At 45.0% G+C, this 20,359-nt stretch overlaps 1 protein-coding gene across 1 annotated transcript in view; it reads left to right on the top strand.

The window, feature by feature from the left end:
- ATAD2B (ATPase family AAA domain containing 2B) overlaps nucleotides 1-20,359 on the top strand; it is a 4,508,062-nt gene that overhangs the window by 3,760,546 nt on the left and 727,157 nt on the right. The window lies entirely within an intron of this gene.

Below are 20,359 nucleotides of genomic sequence, written 5' to 3'. Positions count from 1 at the left end.
AGAGACACAAGGAATAGGATTTGTGAGGAGAAGGAGGCAAGGTGGTGAAAGGCCAGTTAAGGGGGGGGGGGTAAGAAAAGGGAGAGGAGTGGTAGGTAAGGAATTAACATTTAATCAGGATTTGAACAGGGACACATCCAGTGGCTTTTCAGGTAGATTCTAAGTTTTGTTTAAACAAAGTAGTAGATGCCATAGAAGTAAGTTCAGTAGGAAGTTGATTCCAGTGTTTACCCAAGGCATTTGAGAAGAGGGAGTCACCAGCTAGGTTATTAGATTTTGTCAAGGAAACTAGCAGTTTGTTTGATGAGCGGAGGAGTTTAGATTAGAATATGTGGTTAAGAGGTTAGAAAGTGCAGGTGTATTTTGACTTTGGTATAGAGCTCTATGGACAACTGTAAGTTGGGAAAGAAGTAGCATGTTAGACAGTTCAAGCCAGTTAAGTTGCTGCAGATTTAAACAGTGATGTGTTCTAAAAGGCTTACCAGTAACAAATCTGGCTATGTTATTGTAGGTGGTTGATAGTTTGTGAAGATTGTTTTTTTGAGGTTAGTGTAGATTGGTGAGGCATAGAGAAGAGTAGAGATGAGGTGAGAGTGGGCAAGAGTAGCTTTGGCTGGGAGGTTAAAAAGTCCTAATTCGATAGAGAGCCGAGTTTCCTGTTTACATTTTAATGGTATTATTAATGTGACAGTCAAAGGTAAGGTTGTTGTCTATTGTGACACCTAGCAGTTTGGTAGTGGGGTCAGGTGATATAATGGTTCCATTATTAGATAAGATAGTGAAATCTAGTGCAGGGGATCTATTAGTAGGCTTAAAGAGTAGGAGTTTGTTTTTTTTTTGCGTTAAGGAGTAGGCAACGTTTTAAGAACCAAGTTTCGACTTTGGAGAATATATCTTGAGTATTAGTTTGGAGTTCAGCAATGGATTTAGCAGAGCAAATTAGTGTGGAGTCGTCAGCGTATTGTATGCATGTAGCCTGGGGAATAGCTGCTTGTAGGTCGTTTATAAAGAGGGAGAAAAGAAGAGGTCCGAGGATAGAGCCTTGGGGGACCCCAAGTGAGATAGGTAGAAGAGATGATAGTTTCTTATCCCAGAGAACGGCAGTATACACATTTTCTTAACAATTTTCATTCACTCCAACTCTGAGTAAGTTGCTCCGTTCCAGTCTTCCCTTAAATATCACTTCTCTTATTGAATGATATGATGATGCCCGTTTCATTCATCACAACCTGTGAGTTATCAGAATCGACCGTATCAAAGTCTGGAACTTCAGACTCTCGACTGTGCAGCACAAACTCCCCTCCCAAGATGCTGTGCATTCCAAACCCTATCCACATCTTGTTTGCCAACCTTCTTTGTCAGATATGATTTCTAAAGCTCTGTTTTGGAATGTTCAACTGAGTTTTCCATGATTATTCTTGCTAAGATCCCTAGAATTGAGGTATTTTTAGTCTCCCTTGGAAGAGCAGTTTTTTGTGTGTGTAGATTTTAAAAATTGCCCTTTAAGCCTGTGGCTGCTCTGTTGTCAAACCTAGGCCATTTTTCTTTCTTCAGTGTGCTGTATTCTCCACTGGGTTTTGTCTGTGCTGTTTGCTCTAGTTAGCTTGGTTGTTAAATAGTTGTGAAGTACTTGTTAGATTCCCATTAGATTGTTAATTTCTGGTGTGTGGTGGTGTTCCCACTATTTGGAATTACTTTTCTTGTGTGATGTGCTTGTGAAAATGTATGAGAAGACTTCATGTTTCCACAAGTGTACTGACTGAAGTCATAAACTCCTCCCTCAAGACTCACATGGTGTATTTATTGCTCAGGGGTAGCCCACTTCGATCAAGACTGTCAAACCTGTGCCTGTTTCAAGGCTAGGGTGCGAGCTAATAGATAAACTAAGTAGGTGTTGAAGAAGCTGCTTCCACATCTTCCTTAACAGGCTTTCCATCTCTTGGTTCTCCCTGTCCACCCAAAACGCCTCAGGAGAAATGACAAAAAAGGAAAAGGAGAAAGAAAAGAATAGAGAGAAGAGTTTTCAGCCACAGGTGAGCCAGAGCAGAAGGCACTTCTCAAGGTACTGATCCCTTATAATCTCTACATGACATCAGAGCTGGCTGGCTGCAATCTCCCTGATATGGCTGTTGACCCAGATCTAGAGTTCTCGCTGGAGCCTTCACCCCTTCACGTCTGGTCTTCTGTATTTAAAATCCAAGATTTGAACAACCCCCCTGCCTCAGCCTGCTAAGTCATCCTCAGAGGCTTCCGCTATGTCTTTTAGGTCCACGGTGGAGCCTTAGGTAATTTGATTTGGACAAGATGATGTAGATGTTCTTGAATGCCTAGGTTGACCTGGGAATAATTTCCTCTTCCAATGATCAAGGGGCTGGAGAGACCTGGCCTGTTCTGCCGCATACCTTGTTTTTCCTTCTCTAGTCCACTCTTTGGTGCCAGTGTTCCTGGATCTGACTGCTGTTCATGTAGTTCCCATCATCTGTGTTGACCCCCACCTCGATGTACTAGACTCTGGCTCCATTGCAGCAGTCTGCATCCTGGAACTGAGGATTTTGGGCAGGGGGTCAGGGTCGACTCTGAGACTTTTGAAGCCATCCTTGCCCCTTGGTGATTTAGACAGCTAGACTCTGGTCTCTGCTTCAGATCCAACTGGATCAGTGGCGGGGGGCTTCTTCTAGGTCTGAGGATCAAGGAGGGTTGTTCCTTATTTAACAGGCCTCTGTGTTAGTTTTCAAAGTCGTACAGAGCATTCTTCCCACTTGGGGACCATTTTATCACACTTTGTGTTGGCTCTATCCCGATCTTCTTGTCTTCCTGGATCTTCAACCTTACATCACCTTGTTCAAGGACAGCCTGCACTGTAAGGTCTCAAACAGCATCAGACCCAGGGCGTCCCTGAGGCTTCCTTATCTCCCCTTCCCTGGTGTAGCACAAAAAAGTGGCACATAGATTCCCTCAGGAGTCTTTGACAGAGGACTTTGACCTGAATGAGAGGAAAGGGTCCCTAAAATCCCCCATGATTACACCTCTTTTGTTAGCCTCCTTTTATTAAGGAGATTAGAGGTTTGGTCCACCGAAGCACCTTCCCTTGAGGAGTCTGTGTTTCTTGAGGCCTTTGGTGCAGACCCATCCATGACCTGGGTGGTACCTCCTCCTGACTGGCTTGTCAACCTGGTGTCTAGGATGGCATGTAGAGAACCTGATGTGGTAGATCCAATACCTTAGAAGCCAGATAAAATCTTAGTCCCACCCAAAGATCTCATTGGAGCAAGGGGCCTGCAGTCAGTGCCATTGTTGCTGCCACAGCCATGAAGAAAGAGCTTTTAGAGGAGAGTGCATCAGTCCATCTTGCATAAAGAGTTCAGAGTGTGGACAGATTTGTGAAGTGCACCTATGCTTCAGCCACCTTTGCCGTCCATGCTGTGAACTGTATTGCACACCTGACTAGGTTTTAGAAGGACTTGAGTAACAAAGTCTCTCCTTGGAAGTTCAGTTGACCACCATGCTGTCGATCTCTAATGTATCCGTGTGTCTCATTTCCAGTGCAGTGAATGGTACATCTAAGACATCAGGCTCCAGCATTGTAGTTTGCCTCCTTGCTTGGATGCTCCGCTGTGACTTTGCAGAGTGCTTCAAGGCATTCTTCATTAATTCCCCCATTGATTCCTCCACTTTAACCATAAAGTTAAAAATACCTTGACCAAGAATGACCAGGTTGGCACCTTGTCTGCCGTAGGATTTGACTTTTCCACACCTCAGAGGAACTTTTTGAGCAACCAGAGGGGCGGGTGCAGTTATTCTGAAAGTTTAATCATCTTGTTCAAGAACAGAATACTCTTGAATGTCTCAAACAACACTAGACTTGTGGATCACCCAAGGCTTCCTTGTCCCCCCCCCCCTGTTCTCTCCTCCTTGGTGGAGCACAGAAGGTATCCGTGCAAAAGAAGTTATCTTGACACCTCCTATGACTCTTTGGCAGGTGATAGTGCCCCCATGGTGGGGAGGGAGGACTTCAGTGGCTGCCATCCTAGGGGCAGGGGTAAGATGCAAAATCAGGGCTTTAGGGAACCTTTCTCTGGCATGGCTGTCCATTGATCCTGTTGGTTTGCCTGGTTGCTACGCTGTGGCAGCAGCTGGTAGGCACTTGGTTGTCCATCCTTAAGCTTGGGAAGCCACCGTGCCGGATTGCCAGAGTGCTGCAGTCCATTCTAGCTGTACTGTTCTAAGGAAGGATAATTAGATGTACTCGATGGACCTCAAGGATGCTTACTACTGCATAGAGACAACAAAGACATTCCAGAAGTTCATGCCTTTCCTGCCTGGAGACTCTCTGCCAGTTTTGGGCACTGCCCTTTGTTCTCACCACAGCCCTCCCCAGGTGTTCACCAAATGCATGGCAGTGGTAGCAGCTTGACTCAGGCTGTAGGTATTCTGAATCTTGCCATACCTGGACAACTGGCTCCTTAAAGTGACTTCAAGGGCTTTGCTGGTTCAGGTGAGAGACTCCTTGCTCCATCTGTGCCTCTCCTCATGTATTATAGTGAATGTCAACAAATACAACCTGGGACTTGTCCAAGTCCTAAAGTTTATAGGCTGAAGTTTGGTCACCACCAGTCAGATTGCCAAGATGTTCATCGTGTTACACTGCTGCAGTCATTACACTTGGGTTATCCTACCGTCAGGTGGTCCCGCAGTCGGCTAGAGTTCCAAAGTCTTGGTCTGGCGTCGGTTGCTGTCATCTCCTCCCTGACGTCAGTGCGACAGGGGTATATAAGATGTAGCTGACGCCATTTTCTTCAGTCTTTCTTGCCGCGCGGTGCCCGAAGCAAAAGCAGTTCGCAAGTGCCGGTCGGCTGTCTCTTGAGATTTTCATTCCGAATCCAGAACCGAAGTCTTCTACAAAGCTAAGTACCCCGTTGGGGAAACTTTTTCTTGCCTCAGACCGATGTCAGTAAAAGTTAATAACTGTATTTCTTGTGGGAAGCAAATACCTCATAAGGATTTCCATTCCTATTGTATCCCATGCCTAGGCCTTGACCACAACGTTACGGGTTGTCGGTTTTGTGCTAGGTTTAACAAGCGCACTATTAAACGTCAACATTATTTTGGTAGAAAATTCAATTATAACATGCCGTCGGAACTTCCGATGACCGGAATACACAAAAAGCACAAAGACAAGGATAGGTGTCAGAGGCCCAAAACTGACGATGAAGCCTCTTTTAGGCCAGTCACCGGTTCTCCAGTTTTCAGTGAGGCGCCTTCGCAGCCCCTGACGACCGCTTCTGTAGAACCACAAGCCGCCTCTGACTCCCACGTGGAGATGGCTGGGCCTTCGGATGCTCAAGCTCTTCAGCCTACCGGGACTAACCTTTCAGATGGATCCGGAGCAGCTGAGCAACCCACAGCTACAGAGGGTAACTTCAGACCTACTCAGTTAAGCATTAAACCCTCAGCTAAGTCTAAGCCTCCCTTAAAGTCAAAGAAACAATTACAGCATTCTCCAGGACAGGCCTCCATGCCTAAGAAACAAATGCTCAAAATGGCCAAAGACCTAATTACTCTGATCAGGGGGTTCCATCCCCCTCCTGATAAAAGGCCTAGACAGGATGCAGACTATGACTCGTCCGACCAGGTGTCCATCTCTTCTGATTCGTCCTCAGGCCTAGGATACTCTTTACACCCTTATGAGGATTCTGATGCTGAGGAATCAGTTCCATCAGCCTCACCGTCTGAGGACTACTCCTTTGGGGAAACCCTACATACCGTGAGGGAGCATTTCCACTGGGAAGGCCAGGATTACTCAGAGTCCAAGAAAAGGCTCAGAGACTTCCTTTTATTACCTCAACACAGACCCCTTGCTATTCCGCCAGTGTTAGATATTGTGGATGATATTTATACTGAATCCAGCTTAAATCCTGATTCCTTACCTCCAGCCCCTATTAAACCTGACAGATACTACAGAGTCCCTGACTCACATAAATTTCTGTATAAAAGCCCTGTCGCTGACCCTGAAACTATTTCTCAGGGACCCAAAGGAGTTAAGGCCTCATCAGCCAAGAATCCAGTTCCCTCTGACAGAGATTCCAGAGCTTTGGACAGATGGGGAAAGAAAGTATATACGTCTGCAACTTTAGCAATGAGAGCCTTAAATTGCCAGTTTCACATGCTAAAATATCAGCAATTTTTACTGTCTCAGTTAAAACAAAAAAAAATGCTTCCAGAATCAGATCCTCCTAATTTTAAAGAAATGCAGGATTTATTGCATGCAGCTGAACAAGTGGGAAAGCATACTTTGCAGTGTGGTTTTGATTCTCTAGAGGCCTCCTGCAGAGCAGCGTTACAGGCTCTGTCATTAGAATACATGCTTGGTTAAAAGAACATACGTTACCAGATCATGTTAAAGCAATATTATTGGATGCACCTTTGCAGCAGGATGTGTTGTTTGGATTTAAGGCAGAAGAGGTATTAAAGAAAATGGAGGATAAGGCAAAATCTATAAAAAACAGTGAAGGATTTCTTACAGGTTCAGCCTCCTAGATTTAGCAGAAACTGGCCAACTAAGAATTGGTCCTTTCCAATTACAGACAGACCTCAAAGGGGAAGATACAGACGTCCAAGAGGTAGAGGTCAAATACAAGGTCCTTACAGGCCTCGGCAATGGGTTGCATCAGGCCAGAAAGAAGGGGAAGACAGGCCACAGCCATTTAAAAAGCAGCTCCAATGACTTCCCACTACAGCTGCCAAACAAATCCTTCTTGGCAGCCCCCTTGGGAGGAAAACTGGCAATCTTCCACAATTAGCAAATGATCACCAAAGACAAATGGGTTCTCAGCATTGTATTTCAAGGTTACAGGTTCCACTTTCACACACTCTACCAAGGTTAAAAGGAGTGCCAAATCTGCCACCAAATCAAGGGGCAGAGGCTGAAAAACAAATTACAGCACTCATGGATATGAGAGCTATTCAAAAGGTACCATCACAGGAGCAAGGACAAGGATTTTACTCAAAACTCTTGCTAGTACCCAGAAAGGACAAAGCCTGGAGGCCCATTCTGGATCTTTCGTCTCTAAACACTTACCTGGATGTTCCGAAATTCAAAATGTTGACATTACAGCAGCTTCTTCCTATGCTGGGCAAGAAAGCTTGGCTCGTGACTTTGGACCTCAGAGGCATACCTGCATGTCCCTATCAGACAAAACTGCAAAAGATACCTCAGATTCATAGCTGGTTCAGTGCACTTACCAATTCTCTGCACTGCCCTTTGGCTTATCTACTGCGCCCAGGGTCTTCACAAAGTGCCTGGCACCAGTAATTGCATTTTGCAGACAGAAAGGAATTCAAATTTATCCGTACCTGGACGACTGCCTGATTCAAGCAGAGAGCAAGGACATTCTTCTACAGCATCTGGCGTTTGTAAAAAAGTTATCAAGTTGCCTGGGGTACACAGTAAACGAAAAGAAATCAAAACTAGTGCCCTCGCAAGAGATTTTATTCCTGGGTGCCAGCTTGAACACAACAGCCCAGATGGCTTGTCTCAGACCAGACAAACAAGGACAACTGACTCAATACTTTCAACTGATGTCAACAAAGACCCAGCTCCCTGCAAGAACATTCTGCAGGCCTTGGGTTGCATAGCATCCTGCATACTACTAATTCCATATGCCAGACTGCATATGAGGAAACTACAGTGGTACCTAAAGAATGTATGGTCTCAACGCTGTCAAAGTTTGGAAACAGTTATACCACTAATCCCTTGCCTTCAACAGGAGTTTCAATGGTGGGCTCAAGCTTGTCACCTCAACAAGGGACAGCCAGGCAAATACTGACAACGGATGCATCGGATTATGCCTGGGGAGCACACATGGCAGGCAAATGTATTCAGGGCACGTGGACCGCAGAACAAAGGCATCTTCACATCAATCAAACAGAGATGCTAGCTGTACAAAATGCGATTATAGCTTTGAAGGACCTGCTGCATCCAGGACAGCTACTACTAAAGACAGACAACACCACAGTTATGCTGCCAAAGGTACTCATAAAAGCCAGGCAGGAAGAGCCAAAGATGATCCTGATTTCACCAGACTGGCCACGCCAGCACTGGTACCCAATCTTAAGGAGCTTAGCACAAGAACCACCCTGGATTTTGCCTCAAATCCCACATCTGCTGACTCAGCACAACAAACAAATACTACACAGCCAGCTAAAGACCTTAAACCTAGCTGCATGGAAGATTCCTTAGTTAAGCAAGCAATGCCTCTCTCCAAAGCTGTTATGGATGTCATTCTGGAGGCCAGAAGACCCTAGTACCAGGAAAGCCTATTCGGATAAATGGAAGAGATTCTGTGCCTGGAACCAAGCTCACAGCCTTGACCCTCTTGTCCCAAACATTCCTCAGATATTACAATACTTAACTGAGATGCTGGACAAAGGACTTTCCTCATTTTCCACCAGGACACGGTGTCTTTACGAGCTAACCCTACTTTTATGCCAAAGGTGGTATCCAGTATGGCTCTAAACCAAACCATTCACCTGCCAACTTTTTATCCTAAACCACAGAATAAAGGAGAGAGACTACTCCACTCTTTGGACATTCACAGGCAGTTACGCTTTTACTTGCACAAAACCAAAGCTTTCAGAAAATCTGAGCGATTATTGGTAGCATATGCTGCAGGAGCACAGGGAAAAGCATTTCAAAACAGACGGTTTCAAAATGGATAGGACATTGTATACGTTTCTGCTAGACATACCATGGAAAGCCTGTATCTAGCAGCATTAGATCTCACTCCACCAGGGCAACAGCCACTTCAACTGCCTACCTCAGAGGAGTACCTACCAAGGATATTTTGGAAGCAGCAACTTGGAGTTCTGTACACATCTTCACCAAGCATTACACACCTTCACCAAGCATTACCATCTCCCTCTATACTCTAAATCCTGAGCTGGCTTTGCCACTGCAGTGCTGCAGGGCCTTATAGCCACCCCAAATGTCTTATAGGACCAGCCACCCTTCCTCAGCTTTGGGATTCTACCCAGGTGTAATGACTGCAGCAGTGTAACACGATGAACATAGTACAGTGTAGAGACTGCTGCAGTCCAGGTTACCCTCCCTCCTTCCCCTCTTACTGGCTGGTACGTACCTATGTCTTCTACCCTTACTACCTGTGGGGAGTATTTGCTGGTAGCTGTAAGTTGTTTTTTGCTTTTCTTATGTATGTTTTATTAGCAATTGGAATTGCCTACATATTTAGAGGCACCTGACATCTGGGACAAGAAAAACTGAAGAAAATGGCGTCGGCTACATCTTATATACCCCCTGTCGCACTGACGTCAGGGAGGAGGTGACAACAACCGACGCCAGACCAAGACTTTGGAACTCTGGCTGACTGCAGGACCGCCTGACGGCAGGATAACCCAAGTGTAATGACTGCAGCAGTGTCTACACTCGAACATCTACATTTATGGTAGGTACAAAACTGTACTTTTTCTCTTTCAAGGTTATCTCTGTCTTCAGGCCCATCAAATCCTTTTGCTTTGGAGTCCACCAGCTTCTTTAGTTCTGCCTTATTTGCCGCTGCAGTATCTCTAGTTCCCTTGGACAGGCAGCACTCTTTCAGTCAAGTTGTCTATGACAGCTCACCCATCTTATGAAGGTTTGCTGTCATCACATGTTATGGTGGCTGACATCAGACCACGTCGCCTCAGGATGTCTGTCTGTCTTCTATGGCCAGAGTGACCACATCTAGTCCCAGTCAGGGCCCATCTGTATATCAGTGTTTTGGAGATGAGTGGTCCTCCTGGGGTTGCAGGCTTTTCATGACTGCCTCCTCAAAGGTTTGATTTTGATCCAGACCAATAATATGGTAGTGTGTACATCAACAAACTAGGGAGAACCCGACCCTATCCCTTGTGTTGAGAGGCCATGAGGGTGTGTAATGGGTGATATCCTTGCAATGCTTTCTTCTGGCAATGTGCTTCTCAGGGAAATCCAACATTCTAATGGACAAATTGAGTACGAGTACTCTGATGCTTCACAGATGGTCCCTCAGTCTGTCACTAGCTGCTCAGATTTTCAGTTACTGGGGCCAGCCATGCTTCAACCTATTTGTGACCCCTTACAACACAAAATGCTTCAGCTTTTTTGGTCTTAATCCTCCTGAAGGGACAGGCACTAAGGGATGCTCTACTACATGTTTGACCTGTAGATCTTCTCTGTGCTTACTCTCCAACACTCTTTCTAATATGGTTTTTGCAGAAAGCAGCTCATTGCAGTGCAGCCGTAATTCTCATAGTTCCCTTCTGGTGAAGGTAAATCTGGTTCCCTTTCTATGGTTTTTTGTAGTGCACCCTCCTTGGGTTCTGGATTCAGCTCTAGATCTCATTTCCCATCCTTCAGGCAGCCTCACCTGAATCTGAAATCCCTCAGGTTGATCGCCACTTCCAATGATGGCCATAGAACTCAGGCTGTATGATAGTTGTGCATAACTTTTCTTCATCTTAAACTTTTCTGGTGGAGGGCTTTTATCACAAGTGGAACAAAATACCATTTTGGGTTATATCAAAGGGTTTGGACCCTTTTACTACTGCTTTAGATGCTATTATGGATTTTTTATCTGACCCTTTCTAGTCTGGAGCTAGCTGTAGTACTATTAAGGTTTGGTTGCCTGCAATTTCAAATTTCCATGTGGGTAAGGACCATCTACCCATAGCTTCTCTAAGGTTATCCAAAACCTTTTTGAAAGGTACCTTCCTTCCTTACACCACTTTTGAATGATTGGTTCCAGCTTAGGATCTTTTACAAGCTTAAACAGGGCACCCTCTGATGAGCCTGCTGCTGCTGTGGACCTAAAGATCTGATATCTGCTTTTATCCGATTCTATCTTTGGGTTATCTGATCAGACTTCAGCACCGTTTAGAATCTGTGGATCCAGGGCTCTTACTCCTACCCTACCTGCAATTCCTTCACTCCCCCCAAAATACTTCTGACCTTGATTGCCGCTTGATCAAAGGTATGTGGTGTATGATTGCTTTGAGATTTTGTGAGGTAAGTGTTTTTAGACCATTGTTTTCTTGAGCTGCTTTTAGCTGTGTTTACCTATCTTAAATCCCAATTCTTAATCTTTTTTTCTCCCTGATTTAAAAAAAGAAAATACTTCAAGTAGTTTGTAGATCCTTCAACTGTTACTATTTTCAGTACTAGTACTGTTGTTATTGTTAGTAATTTCCTTGTCATATTATTGTCTTTCTTTATAGCCTTTTGTGAACGGTTACATTACTGTATCACCTAGATGTCCTTACATTCACTGCTGCAGTATTCTTAACTATATGGGATTCCCTGACTCGGATGCCCGATGTCCGGCTAGTCTTGCAAAGACTTCTGAATTTAAAAGGTATGCCGGACATCACCATATGCACCCTGCGAATAATGTAGGGCATAAATGTGACATCCAGGCTTACCAAAAACAGAACCACTTTGCCACCAGTCTTAGTGCATCTTTTACACAGTCCGTTTACCTGCATCCATTTTCTGCCAGTCGAATGCATTTTCATTCTCCAGGGACTTCTGTGCCTGTTTGTTTTTGCCCTATTGGGGAGTTGGTCTTTTCTTGCTTTTTATGTTCCTTTACATTAATGTCATCCAGAAAGGGTAAATGTTTGTGTGGGAGATAGTCCCCAGAGAGACCGCCACAGTAAGTGTCTTTTTTGCTTACGTGCTTCTCATGACCATACGTCTTGTTCCATTTATCAGGTGTTTGTTCTGAAAACCCTTCACAGTAGACGTACTTCCCTTTCCTTATTTCTTGAGAACCAGAATCTTAGGCTACTCGCTAAAGATAATATGGAAGGAATCTTAAGCCACGAGGGTTAGCCGTTAGGGAAGAAGACGGTGAAAAAGGTATGACCGGAATCTTCCTCTGTCCAGCCTCTGACAGGTGTTTCTCCTGAGGTCATTACAAACCTGAAGGCTCGCCTGGCTGTGTTGTCAGATTTCTCTGCCGTGACCATGTTGGAGGCCGGTGAGGATCCTCCTGTCCAAAGAGGCTTTTCAGGCGTTCATCTAGGGTGTTCAGGGGGAACCATGGTTGATTTTTTTTTCTGGGGAGCCTAGATGAGTTCCTCAATTTCTAGTTGGGGAAGAAGTTCTTGCTATGGTTCTCGACTGTCGTCCTGGATCTGAGCCTTCCCAGGATGTTCCCTTAAAAAAAATAAACAAAAAATTAAATATGTTTCTTCTGCTTGTAGGGATCCACAAAATAGGTGGAAGGCTTTTACTCAGGGGATATTTTCTGCCTTAATGTTCTTAAAGCCTCCTCATGGGGTTTCAGTTCCTGTCCTCCTTGGTCCTCTACTCTTCTTAAAAGGCCTGGAGACTAGGATTCTTCTGAGGATGATTCAAATTTTATTGACTAATCCCAAACTTATTCTACTCAGATTCCTTCTCCTTTGGACTGTGGGTCAAAGGAGGAGGAATCTATTAATCCTGATGTTCCTTTGGAGAAAAAATCTTTTGGGGGGTGTAGGATGATGGATTTTAAGTGAGGTTGTACTCAGGTTTCTGATATCCATAAAGGGTACTACGAGTTGTTGTAGTTGGATTCTCTTAAACCTGCAGCTATTCATCCTGTCTTGGCTGCATTACTGGATGCTTTTTCCAGTGCCTCACAGGTGCCTGATTCTCCCCGCCACTGCTCCCAAGAATCCTCATAAGTTTTATAGTGTTTCTGAGGATTGCTTTTTTATATAAATGTCCTTCTGCTGACACTTTTGTAGTGTCCGTAGCCTCTGAAAAGCCGTCTCATTCGCTTCCTTCACCCAAGTTATTGCCCCTGACAAGGACAGCAGAACTGTGGACAGGCTAGGCAAAAAATTTGCATTTCTGCTACCCTAGCTTTTAAGGCTATTAATTATCAGACCTATATGTCTAGGTATGTGTTGGCTCTTCTTTCTCAACCCTGTCAACTTATTTCTGATTTTCCAGACTCTGAGTATAAAACTTCTGTTTTTCCTTGCTCGAGACTTCCTCTCAAATTGTTCATCATTCTATTAACTGTAGATATGATGTGGCAGATGCCTTTTCCAGGGCTGCTGTTTTTGGTTCACTTAAGAGGAGGTATTCTTGGTTTAGGCTTCAGCCTATACCTGCTATTAATGCTAAGTTGATGGATGCTCGACTGGATCAAAGTTGCTGCTGGTTTAAGTCCCTTCAGGATAAGGGTAATGCCTTACTAGAACTTAAATGTGTTGGTTTCTCCTGTGCCTAAATTTCAGAGAAAATACCCTGCTTAAGCCTGCCTTTGTTTGTAGGCGATCTCATCCGTGTACTAAAGGTAAGAATAGTGACACTGATTCTTCCTGCTAAGGCTACTCAATTTTTGGGGACTCAGAAGCCTTCCTTTCTGAACAAGCCAGGCACTGTGCGACTGTTGTCCCTTCCCAGCCACATTCCTCTTTCTCTTCACCTTTCCTCTTTGTCTTCCAGTTTGGCTTCAGATCACTCAGGAGTCTTGGGTTCTGTCAATCATTCATCAAGGGTACTTCATGGTGCAGAAATCCCTTCCTCTGTTTATGGGCATTCCTCAGCCTCCTCGGGAACATCTTCCCTTTTTACCAGTGGTTCTTCAAGATCTCTTGTCTTAGGGTACTATTCAAGAGGTGCCTGTGTCACAAAGGGGGAAGGGGTTCTACTCCCAACTGTTTCTAGTGCCTAGAAAAGAAGGCACTTGGAGACCTATTCTAGACCTTTCTCATCTAAACACTTTTCTAAAGGTACCTTCCTCTCGGGTGTTGTCCCTTCAGATTGTGTTTCCTGTCTTTGTCCCTCAGGCCTGTATGGTGTCTCTAGATCTCAAGGATGCTTAACTCAATATTCCGATCCATCCTCTTTTCAGGAAGTTTTTGCATTTCTCTGTTGCTTCCTGGCTTTTTCAGTTCTCTCCTTTGCCCTTTGGCCTTTTTGCTATCCCAAGTGTGTTCACCAAATGCCTTGCTCCTGTGATTGCCTTTTGCACACTTCAAGGAATCCAAATATTTCCTTACCTGGACAACCTGCTGATTCAGGCATCCTCTCCAGAGACCCTTTCACACAATCTTCATTTTGCTGTGTCCTCTTCTTCAGAGCCTGGGGTTCACTATAAATTTCAAAAAGTCTTCTGTGACTCCTTCTCAAGATCATGTTTTTCTGGATTGCAGGATTCAGACAATGCCAGTGGTAGCATCACTGCCCCCTCCAAAGGCCTTAACTCTCATTTCTTTCACACACTTCTTCTGGCTTCCATTGCCACCAGGGAGTTTGAGAGTTCTGAGTTTCATGGCATCCACCATTCTGATGCTCTCTCTGGACAAACTTCTTATGAGAAAGTTTCAGTGGTTTCTGAAGTCAGTGTGGCTTCAACATTGTCATCCTCTAGAATTTGTAGTTCTTCGTCTTCCTTGCGTCAGACAGGAACTTCTCTGGTGGATTCAGCAGTTGTCTCTGAATACAGGGATCGCTTTTCATCCCTCTCTTCCCTTTCAGGAATTGTTCACAGATGCCTCAGACATGGGGTGGGGGTGACGTTTGGCTCCCTAAAGGTACGGGGAGGGAGAGTGTGGTCGAAGGAGCACATCAATATCAAAGAGATTAGAGCTCTTTGATGGCTCTTCAGGCCTTTCAGTCTCAATTTTCTCCAAGGCCTCTCAATGTATTCACAGAAAATATATCACAGTGATGTGGTATATCAACAAACAGGGAGGAACGAGATCTTATCTTATTTGCCGGTTGGCACTTCTGGTATGGGCTCTTGCTGTCAAGCATCAAGTAACTCTTCAGGCAGTTTATATCCCTTCCAGTCAGAACATTATGGCAGATACTGTGAGCAGGCCCTTCACTCAGTCCCATGAATGAATGCTTCACAGTGATGTGTTTCTGGACATTAGCCACCAGTGGGGTACTCCTCACGTAGATCTTTTTGCCTCCTTTCTCAACAGACAACTTCCTCTGTTTTGTGCCAGAGTCCCAGGTCCTCTGGTATGGAAAGTGGATGCCCTGTCATTCTCTTGGAAGGGGGTGTTTCTTTATGCATTCTTTCCCCTTCCTCTCATTCCAGAGGTCCTGTTCAAAATCTTATTGGTGACTGCCTTTTGGTCGAGACTGCACTGGTTTCCTCTTCTGCATCTAGCCAGTGGCAATCATCACAAGTTATCTCACAGGATAGATCTAATCACACAAGACAAGGGATCTCTTATCCATCCCCACCTGTCCACGCTTCAACTGACACTGTGGGTGACACGATTTTGATTTCTCATAGACATCTTTTTTTCTGAGGATGTGCTTCCAAGTCCTGCAAGAGGCCAGGAAACCTATGACTAGAAAATCATACTTATCCAAAGGGAAGAGGTTTTCTGTTTGGTGTGTCTCGTAATCTAGACCCACTTACTGTGGATGCTCCTTTGGTTCTCTCTCATTTGTGTGAATTGCTCAATGCTAGTTGAGCCTATTTGTTAACACCAACCTATCTGCTGTCTCTGTTTGTCTGCCTTTTTCTCCTCCTTTAGCGGTTAGATTTGGGGTAAAACAATTTCTTAAAGGCATTCTTAATATTAAACCTCCCAGGAAGCCTGTTTCTCCTCCCTGGGATCTTAATTTTGTTTTGAACCTGCTGCTTCAACTTCCTTGCAACATTGTTCCTGGAAGACTGTTCTTTCATTAGCACTTAATTCTGCCAGATGGGTGTCTGAGTTGCAGACCCTTATGGCTTGTCCTCCTTTTATGATTTTTCATGAGGACAGACTATCATTGCGCACTAACCCATCTTTTATGCCAAAAGTGGTTAATGAGCTCTCTCTTAATCAGTCTGTTGATCTGCCTGCTTTTTTCCCCTCTTCGCAAACTGACCATGAGAAGGTGCTGCATACTTTGGACATGGATAGACAAAGTTTATTTGGATATGACCAAGGCGATCAGAAAATATGATCAGTTTGTTTCTTTTCATTCTAGATCTTTTGGGCTTGCTGTATCCAAGCAGACTATTTCTTCAATTTCTAAGGCTATTTCCTTTTGTTACACTTTTCATGGCAAGAGCCTTCCTTTTTCAATTAAGGCTCATTCTACTAGAGCTGTGGCTTCTTCTGGTGTTTTTTTCGAAGGATTAGATACTAATTCTATTTTTGAAGCAGTTACCTGGACTTCTGTGCATACCTTTATCAAGCACTACAAGTTGTATGGTATCTCTAGAGCTTGGACTAGGTTTGCAAGTTCAGCTCTTCATTTTTTTAGAGGATTCTTCTGCCCCTTCCTCCTCCCTAGTTTCCTCTTGAGCTTTGGCACTCTCCCATATAGTTAAGAGTACTGCAGCAGTGAATGTAAGGACATAGTACAGTTGTGTAAAATCTTTCCATAAAGGTGGATGTCCTTGCCTTCACTGCTGCAGTATTCGCTCTCTCTCTCCATCCACCTAGTTCTTTACCTTCCTGGATGTATACGTTACTTCTTGGGTTCATTGGACTGGTGCTCTTCCTGGGGCAATCAGTTCTGTTTTTGGTAAGCCTGGACATCACCTTTATGCCCTGTGTTACACAGGGTGCGTATGGTGACATTCGGCATACCTTTTGAATTCAGAAGTCTGTGGAAGACTGGCTGGATGTCAGGTTTCCACGGCAGGGAATTCCATATAGTTAAGAAAACTACAGCATTGAAGGCAAGGACATCTGCCGTTATGGTAAGATTTTGCACAATTGTACATTTCTTCCCGGTGATGTTGAACAAGGTCCCCCAGGTTAAAAAAATGTGTGGCTGTGGTCACAAAATCCTGCTACAGGACCCTTCCTCCCTCTCTCTTTGTGCGTGTGTGTTTACTGCCTAGGGGCAACACATTTGGGTTCCAATGGTGAGACATGTGCTTCCTTCATTGCAAGAGCACTGCAGAGTCATAGGGAGCTGTGACACAATCCTCATTTTTCACAATCTTGTTCTTTAGCAAAGAAATTGGAAAAATGCCGGCCAGCTAAAGAGAAGGATAAGCCCAAGTAGAAAAAGAGAGAACAACACACACACAAGATGATGGAGCAATCCAGAAAACAGTCTCTGGATCCACCAGAGTCCTTGTCTGGTGCCAAAAGCTCCAAAACCAATCAGAAATGATGTCCATTCTCCAACTCCTCCTCCCTGTTTCTCACCAGAGCTAGTGAGCCCTATGGTCCATTTCCCTTTCGTGCAGGAGATGCGTTCCACCCTGCCACCTTTGGTGGCTTCATCTTTGAGGTCTTTCACTTCTATGAGGAGCTTTACTGAAGTGGATACCGACAGCATGATACAGACCCAATTGAGCATCCTCCCTGCGCAGTCCTGATCTGATGCCCAGGGTACAAGTCCTACCCCTTCATTGGTTTTACTAATTCCAGTATGCCATTTGGATCCAAAGTCCATGGGTCCAAGCCTTCCCAAAGCACCTACACTGAAGCCAACAGTCTGTTCAACTCTGATATCCCTTACTCTTTTGATTCTGATTTTGTCTGATCAGGATGAGTCTCTGAGCCAAGACTCAAGGGGTTGAGTTGCCTCTGAAGTTTTTGGATTTGTCTCTTCCCCTCAGGGTCTTGGCGTTCGATAGCTTGGATCCAGCGTCAGCCTCTGAATCATGGCTGATCGTGGCAGCGGATGTTCTATCTCTTTTTCGGATCAGAGGAGTGCTTCTTTGCCTCCACTTGCAGCCTTTGATTTTGAGGCATTTGAAAGGGTTCTCAAAAGACAAAGAGAAGAGGTGTCCCTGCTGCTGTTGGCTCCATTCTGACCTTTGTTGGATGCTGCTTCTGACGCACATCAGGATCGACTGGGGCAATCAGCCTCTTTCAGCCTTGGGGGTGCTCCCCATGTGAGCTCCTAGTCTGATTCCAACCCTTCCCCAGAAGCCCTAATGTGCTAGGGTCCTCAGAAACAAATATGTAAAAGGAAACCTTTTGATTCTTCACCAGAGTCTGTCATGGAAGGCACAGATAGTAGTGTTGGTTCCCCACAATCCCCTCTGGATGACGTCACCTTTGGTAATAGTCTGGAATGGATGAAACAACAAGGGGGATTGGTCCAGTAGTGCACCTTCTCCTGAGGAGTCTGTTCCTCTAAGCTTTTTGGGCTGGCTGTTCCACCTCTTGGGTTGTGCTGCCCGCTGCTGATCACATATACCTGGTGGCTCAGTAGGCATGGAAAGAATCTGACATGGTGGAGCTGATTCTGAGAATGTCAGATAAGATCTTGGTCACCCCAGAAAACAGGAGACAGTGGAGCATCGGTCCCCCAGTTAATGCAGTGGTCATCTAGGCAGCCACAAAGGAACTCTTGGAGGAGAGTACTTCTCTCCATCTCCTTAACAGGTAGTCCAGAGCTTTAGGCAGGTTTGGGAAATGGATGTATGCATCAGTGACTTTTGCACTACCTGGCCGATATGACACTTCCAGCGAAACATGACCAAGGAGCTCACCAAGTTCTCTCTTGGTTAACTTACCCGCAGTAATCCAAAAATCAGTGGTATCCCAAAAGTCTACCCTACAATCAGTGTCCAGCATATCCATATGTCTGATTTCCAGCACAGCTGATACTATGGCTAGAGCAGCAGGCATAGCCATCCACCAGCATACCTGGATGCACTTACGTAACTTTACAGAAGTATTCAGGGCATCTTTTTTTAATACCCCCTTTCATTGTTCCACTGTTTTTAGGCTGAAGTTTAGAAAGACTCTCACCAGAAGAGAGCAAGATGGTCAGACCCTGTCTGCTGTTGGAATCCGCTTTTTCAGCTTTCATACGACGACTTCTACGAACCAGAAGTGTGTGTGTGGGGGGGGGGGTCCTGGAAATTTCATGCTTTTAACCAGGATGTTTCTGCAAAAAGATGGCCCTACATCCAGGGGCAGAAAGGGGAGCAATTTCAACATACGTCACCCTGGGGCAGAGGCAGACTGCAGAATCGAGCATGTAGGATCATAGGAAGTTACTAGGCTATTGGCTCTGAGCCCTCTATAAGCCTAGCCAAGAGTTTAGCCCATGTTTAGACAAGTCATCACCCAAAGCCCCTGTCCAGCAGTGACACAGGTGGAATCCCAGAGGTGTATTTTCTGGTCTGTATCATGGCATCAAAAAGGACGTTAATCGAACGGCTTTAATATCGAAAATACCATTCATCAAGGTGAGTTTTGTGAGATCGCAGTACAGTGAAAATCGGAAAATTTGCCCTTTCTTCACTGTAATGCGATCTCGGAGTTGGTATATATAATTAGTGGGGGGTATGGGGGGGCACAGCCAAAAGAGCGACTTCGATGAATGGCATTTTCGATTTTTCAGTCATTCGATTAACGTCCTTTTCGATGCTGTAATACAGACCCGTAATTTCTGTTTCCCATCCAGTTAACCAGGTTACGCTTAAAAAGGGGTAATGAAGTACTCTGCTTGACATGGAAAGGGAGTCTATTCCACAGATGGGGGATTCTCTGGGACACAAATCTGTCCCACTAAGTCCTATTGATATCACAGGCCAGTTTAATGTCACGTGTACAGGTTGCTTGAGTGGAGCTTGACTTGCAGATATGAAGCAGTCCCATCAAGGCGGGGTCTGAGATTGCTTTGTATGCCAGACAGAGGTTGTCTGTGAGGAGTCTGTATGAAACTGAGTAGAGGGACAGGGCTTTTAGCCTTTTTGTGTAGGGTAGATGTTTGAAGCCCTGGATGTTCATCATGTTTCACTTTTGCAGTCATCACTGCGGGGTTCTTCCTGCCGGCAGGCAGCCCTCGGTCGGCCAGAATCCCAATGTCTGGGTCCGGCGTCGGCTCTGTACTCACCCTCCCTGACGTCAGTGCGCCAGGGGTACAAAGCTTCCAGCCGACGCCATGTTCTCCAGTCTTTCTTGCCGCGCGGTGGAAGCAGTTCGCAAGTGCTGGTTGGCTGACTCCTGTTATTTTTGGTGCTTCATACTGAAGACATTCTTCTTTTCAAAGCTAAGTACCCCGTTGGGGAAACTTTTTTCTTGCTCCAGACTGATGTCAGAAAAAGTTAATAATTGTATTTCATGTGGGAAGCAAATACCTCATAAGGATTTTCACTCTTACTGTATTCCTTGTCTAGGCCCTGACCATGACATAGCTAGTTGTCGGTTTTGTGCTAGATTTATCCAACGTACTATTAAACGGAGATACGATTTTGCCTTTCATTACTTTGGGAGGCGGTTTAATTACAACATGTCGTCGGACACGCTTCCGACTACCGGAGTTCATAAAAGGTGCAAGGATAAGGATAGGCCTCCGAGGTCCAAATCAGACGACAGTTTACAATCAGAGCCAGCTGCCGGTTCGGCCGTCGTCAGTGAGGCGCTTTCGCAGCCCCTGTCATCGGCCATT

The sequence above is a fragment of the Protopterus annectens genome, chromosome 2.part1 (genome assembly GCF_019279795.1).
Source record: "Protopterus annectens isolate FY-2018-M chromosome 2.part1, PAN1.0, whole genome shotgun sequence".
Taxonomy (NCBI): Eukaryota; Metazoa; Chordata; order Ceratodontiformes; family Protopteridae; genus Protopterus; species Protopterus annectens.
Note: the sequence above shows the minus strand (reverse complement) of the source record. Positions and strands in the feature narration are given on the sequence as shown.